The sequence below is a fragment of the Arachis stenosperma genome, chromosome 2, assembly GCF_014773155.1.
Source record: "Arachis stenosperma cultivar V10309 chromosome 2, arast.V10309.gnm1.PFL2, whole genome shotgun sequence".
NCBI classification, from domain to species: Eukaryota; Viridiplantae; Streptophyta; class Magnoliopsida; order Fabales; family Fabaceae; genus Arachis; species Arachis stenosperma.
This window is the reverse complement of record NC_080378.1, coordinates 64,028,165-64,033,694: the sequence shown is the minus strand read 5'-3', so window position 1 is coordinate 64,033,694 and position 5,530 is coordinate 64,028,165. Positions and strand designations below refer to the sequence as shown.

The following is a 5,530-nucleotide window of genomic DNA, read 5'->3' as shown; positions in this document are numbered from 1 at the left end:
AAATATCATATAAATAAGGCTACTTTAATTTTAAAATGATGAAAAAAATACTTATTTGACAAATTTAAAGGGTAAATGATATATTAACACCTACACTAAAATATGATATAAATAAGATCTCGGCAATATTAAAATTAAAAAAAGTTAATCTAATAAATTTGAAGAACGAATAATGTATTTTAAAAATTAAATTAATTTCTTCAAAATAATAGAAAAGCGGCTGAACAGGCACGTTAGTGCCTGTTGAGTTGCTAGTAAATAATAAAACCAATGCAACAGAAAATAAACCAATGATACGAAATGATCGGGTTGCCTCCCGACAAGCACTTCTTTAGCGTCACTAGCTTGACGGTTAGTTCTACTAGTTCAGCAGATGAGCGGACCTTTGGCGATCAATCTCGCCTCTAAGATAGTGCTTCAACCTCTTGCCATTCACTGTAAACTTTCTTTCAAAATTCTCTTCCTAAATTTCCACATTATCATATGGTGAAGCTCTGGTTACCACAAACGGTCCTGACCACTGGGATTTCAGCTTCCCGAGAAAGAGTTTGAGCCTTGAATTGAACAGAAGCACTCCTTGACCTAGCTCAAAGACTCTGATGGCAATCTTCTTTTCATGCCATATCTTAGTTCTCTCCTTATAGAGCTTGACATTCTCATAGGCTGAATACCTGAATTCATCAAGCTCATTCAACTGAAGCATTCTCTTAATTCCTGCATCCTGAACATCAATGTTCAGATACATGATTGTCCAGTAAGCTTTATGCTCTAGCTCAACTGGCAAGTGACAGGCTTTGCGATATACCAACTGATAAGGGGACATGCCAATAGGAGTCTTGTAAGCTGTTCGGTATGCCAGAAAGCATCATCAAGCTTTCCGAGACCAGTCCTTCCTTGAGACACTGACGGTCTTCTCTAGAATTCTCTTGAGTTCCCTGTTGAAAACCTTAACCTGTCCACTTGTCTGAGGGTGATAAGGGGTTGCCACTTTATGATGGACACCATACCTCTACAGGAGTAAGTCCAATTGTCCATTACATAAGTGGCTTCTACCATCACTACTGAGTGTCCTTGGGACACCAAACCGGCTGAAAATATATCTTTGAAGAAAACTCATCACCACTTTGGCATCATTGGTGGGTAGAGCCACTGCTTCCACCTACTTAGACACATAATCAACTGCCACCAAGATATAGTTGTTGGAATAGGAGGGTGGAAAGGGTCCCATGAAATCAATACCCCATGCATCAAACAACTCAATCTCAAGAATCCCCTGTTGTGGCATCTCATGGTTGGTAGGGAGATTCTTAGCTCTTTCACATCTGTCACGGTTCTTCACAAATGCTCTTGAATCTCAGAAGAGAGTCGGCCAGTAAAAATCGATCTGAAGGACCTTTGTAGCTGTCTGTTCACCACCAAAGTGGCCTCCATAATCAGAACCATGATAGTGCCAAAGAATCTGCTGTGTTTTCTCATCTGGAACACATCTCCAGATCATACCATCTGAGCATCTTCTAAAAAGGTATGGCTCCTCCCAAAAGTAGTACTTTGCATCAGTCAGCAGCTTCTTCACCTGTTGTTTACTGTACTCCTTTGAAATGAAATTCATGGCTTTGTAATTTGCAATGTCTGCAAACCATGGAGCCTGCTGAATGAGGAATAGTTGCTCATCTAGGAATGTTTCAGTCACAGCTGTAGGTGTTGTACCCTTTTTTCAGGCTCAATTTTGGAACGGTGGTTAGCTTCTTGATTTTCTAACCCCTTCCTGTCTTTTATCTCAATATCAAACTCCTGAAGGAGTAACACTGATGAGCAGATAATTTATACGCTTTTTGGCATTGTTTTTAGTATGTTTTTAGTATGATCTAGTTAGTTTTTAGTATATTTTTATTAGTTTTTAGTTAAAATTCACTTTTCTGGACTTTACTATGAGTTTGTGTGTTTTTCTATGATTTCAGGTATTTTCTGGCTGAAATTGAGGGACCTGAGCAAAAATCTGATTCAGAGACTGAAAAGGACTGCAGATGCTGTTGGATTCTGACCTCCCTGCACTCGAAGTGGATTTTCTGGAGCTACAGAAGCCCAATTGGCGCGCTCTCAACGGCGTTGGAAAGTAGACATCCTGGGCTTTCCAGCAATATATGATAGTCCATACTTTGCCCAAGATTTGATGGCCCAAACCGGCGTTCAAAGTCACCCTCAGAATTCCCAGTGTTAAACGCCAGAACTGGCACAAGGATTGGAGTTAAACGCCCAAACTAGCACAAAAGCTGGCGTTTAACTCCAAGAAGAGTCTCTACACGAAAAATGCTTCATTGCTCAGCCCAAGCACACACCAAGTGGGCCTAGAAGTGGATTTTTATGTCATTTACTCATCTTTGTAAATCTTAAGCTACTAGTTCCCTATACGTAGGACCTTTTACTATTGTATTTGCATCTTGGTTCTTCTGGTTCCCTCTTTGGGACCGAAGCCAATGATCACTCTTGTTCTTATGTATTTTCAACGGTGGAGTTTCTACACACCATAGATTAAGGTGTGGAGCTCTGCTGTACCTCGAGTATTAATGCAATTACTATTGTTCTTCTATTCAATTCCGCTTGTTCTTGTTCCAAGATATCACTTGTTCTTCAACTTGATGAATGTGATGATCCGTGACACTCATCATCATTCTCACCTATGAACGTGTGCCTGAAAACCACCTCCGTTCTACCTTAGATTGGGTGGATATCTCTTGGATTCTTTAACCGGAATCTTCGTGGTATAAGCTAGAACTGATGGCGGCATTCAAGAGAATCGGGAAGGTCTAAACCTTGTCTGTGGTATTCTGAGTAGGATTCAATGATTGAATGACTGTGACAAGCTTCAAACTCCTGAGGGCGGGGCGTTAGTGACAGACGCAAAAGAATCACTGGATTCTATTCCGGCCTGATTGAGAACCGACAGATGGATAGCCGTGCCGTGACAGGGTGCGTTGAACATTTCCACTGAGAGGATGGGAGGTAGCCACTGACAACGGTGAAACCCTTGCATACAGCTTGCCATGGAAAGGAGTAAGAAGGATTGGATGAAGATAGTAGGAAAGCAGAGAGACGGAAGGGACAAAGCATCTCCATTCGCTTATCTGAAGTTCTTACCAATGAATTGCATAAGTACCTTTATCTTTATCTTTATGTTTTATTCCCATATCACCCATAACCATTTGAGTTTGCCTGACTAAGATTTACAAGGTGACCATAGCTTGCTTCATACCAACAATCTCTGTGGGATCGACCCTTACTCGCGTAAGGTTTATTACTTGGACGACCCAGTACACTTGCTGGTTAGTTGTGCGAAGTTGTAGTGATCACAATTTCGTGCACCAAGTTTTTGGCGCCGTTGCCGGGGATTGTTTCGTGTATGGACAACTGACGGTTCATCTTGTTGCTTAGATTAGGTATTTTTCAGAGTTCTTAAGAATGAATTCTAGTGTTTCAAGGTGATGTTCTTATCATCACCAAAGCTGATTGATTCTCATCAATTTAACTCTTGAATGCAATGTCCTGCTGAAGCTTGGCTAGCCATGTCTAATTTCTTTAGACTAAAGCTTTAGACTAATATTGCATGATTCCTGGAATTCTCATTAAGAATTTTGATATCTTTATTTTCTTTTCCACTTAATTTTCGAAAAAAAAAACCAAAAAAAAAATTATAAAAATCATAAAAACCAAAAATATTTTATGTTTCTTGTTTGAGTCCAGTGTCTCATTTTAAGTTTGGTGTCTTGCATGCATTGTTTATATGATCTTGGTTCTATTTTCAAGTCAATAGTACAGGGAACTGAAGATTCAGAACATGCAGCAGATGAATTACACAGAAAAAGCTGGGCGTTCAAAACGCCTAGTGAAGAAGGACAGACTGGCGTTTAAACACCAGCCAGGGTGCCTGGTTGGGCGTTTAACGCCCAAAAAGGTAGTGCATTGGGCGTTAAACGCCAGAATGTGCACCATTCTGGGCGTTTAACGCCAGGATAGCACAAGAGGGAAGATTCTGTTTTTAATGCAAATTTTTTTTCAAGTTTTCAAAGTTTTTCAAAATCAAATCTTTTTCAAATCATATCTTTTCAATCAAATGTTTTCAAAATCAACTTCTTTCCTTTTTCAAAGATACTTGCTAACAATCAATGATTTGATTCAACATTTCAAGTATGTTGCCTTTTCTGTTGAGGAAGGTTTAATGTTTGAATCATATCTTTTCTTGTTAGGCAAGTCATTAATTTTTAAAAATCAAATCTTTTTAAAATTGTTTTCAAATCATATCTTTTCAATCATATCTTTTTAAATTCTAATTTCAAAATCTTTTTCAAAAATCACTTGATTTCTTTCCCACTCTTGGTTTTCGAAAATCAATTAAAGTTTTTCAAAATGATTTTAAAATCTTTTTAACTTAATTTTCGAAATTTCTTCCCCTCTTCTCACATCCTTCTGTTTATGGAGTACCAATCCCCCTCCATGCACAATTCGAACTCTATCTCACTAAGTTCGAATTCTTCTACCTCTTCCTTCTAATTTTCTTTTCCTCTGACATCTCAAAGAATCTCTATACTGTGACATAGAGGATTCCATACTTTCTTGTTCTCTTCTCTTTCATATGAGCAGGAACAAAGACAAAGGCATTCTTGTTGAAGCTGACCCTGAACCTGAAAGGACCTTGAAGCGAAAGCTAAGAGAAGCTAAGGCACAACTCTCTGTAGAGGACCTAACAGAAATCTTCAAAGAAGAAGAAACCATGGCAGCCGAAAACAACAACAATGCAAACAATGCAAGGAAGGTGCTGGGTGACTTTACTGCACCTACTCCCGACTTCTATGGGAGAAGCATCTCTATCCCTGCCATTGGAGCAAACAACTTTGAGCTTAAGCCTCAATTAGTTTCTCTAATGCAACAGAATTGCAAGTTCCATGGACTTCCATTGGAAGATCCTCATCAGTTCTTAGCTGAATTCTTGCAAATCTGTGACACTGTTAAGACTAATGGGGTTGACCCTGAGGTCTACAGACTAATGCTATTCCCTTTTGCTGTAAGAGACAGAGCTAGGACATGGTTGGACTCACAACCTAAAGAAAGCCTGAACTCTTGGGAAAAGCTAGTCAATGCCTTCTTGGCAAAGTTCTTTCCACCTCAAAAATTGAGTAAGCTTAGAGTGGAAGTCCAAACCTTCAGACAGAAGGAAGGTGAATCCCTCTATGAAGCTTGGGAAAGATACAAACAATTGATCAGAAAATGCCCTTCTGACATGCTTTCTGAATGGAGCATCATAGGTATTTTCTATGATGGTCTCTCTGAACTGTCCAAGATGTCTTTGGATAGCTCTGCTGGAGGATCTCTTCATCTGAAGAAGACGCCTACAGAAGCTCAAGAACTAATTGAAATGGTTGCAAATAACCAATTCATGTACACTTCTGAAAGGAATCCTGTGAACAATGGGACAAATCAGAAGAAAGGAGTTCTTGAGATTGATACTCTGAATGCCATATTAGGCTCAGAACAAGAT

General features: G+C 39.3%; 1 non-coding gene across 1 annotated transcript; it reads right to left on the bottom strand.

Moving 5' to 3' along the window:
- Positions 1 to 5,170: 5,170 nt before the first annotated feature.
- LOC130964735 (small nucleolar RNA R71) lies at positions 5,171 to 5,278 on the bottom strand. The gene has a single exon (XR_009080811.1). It is a non-coding gene; the product is annotated as a small nucleolar RNA R71 (small nucleolar RNA).
- Between the last annotated feature and the right edge of the window lie 252 nt (positions 5,279 to 5,530).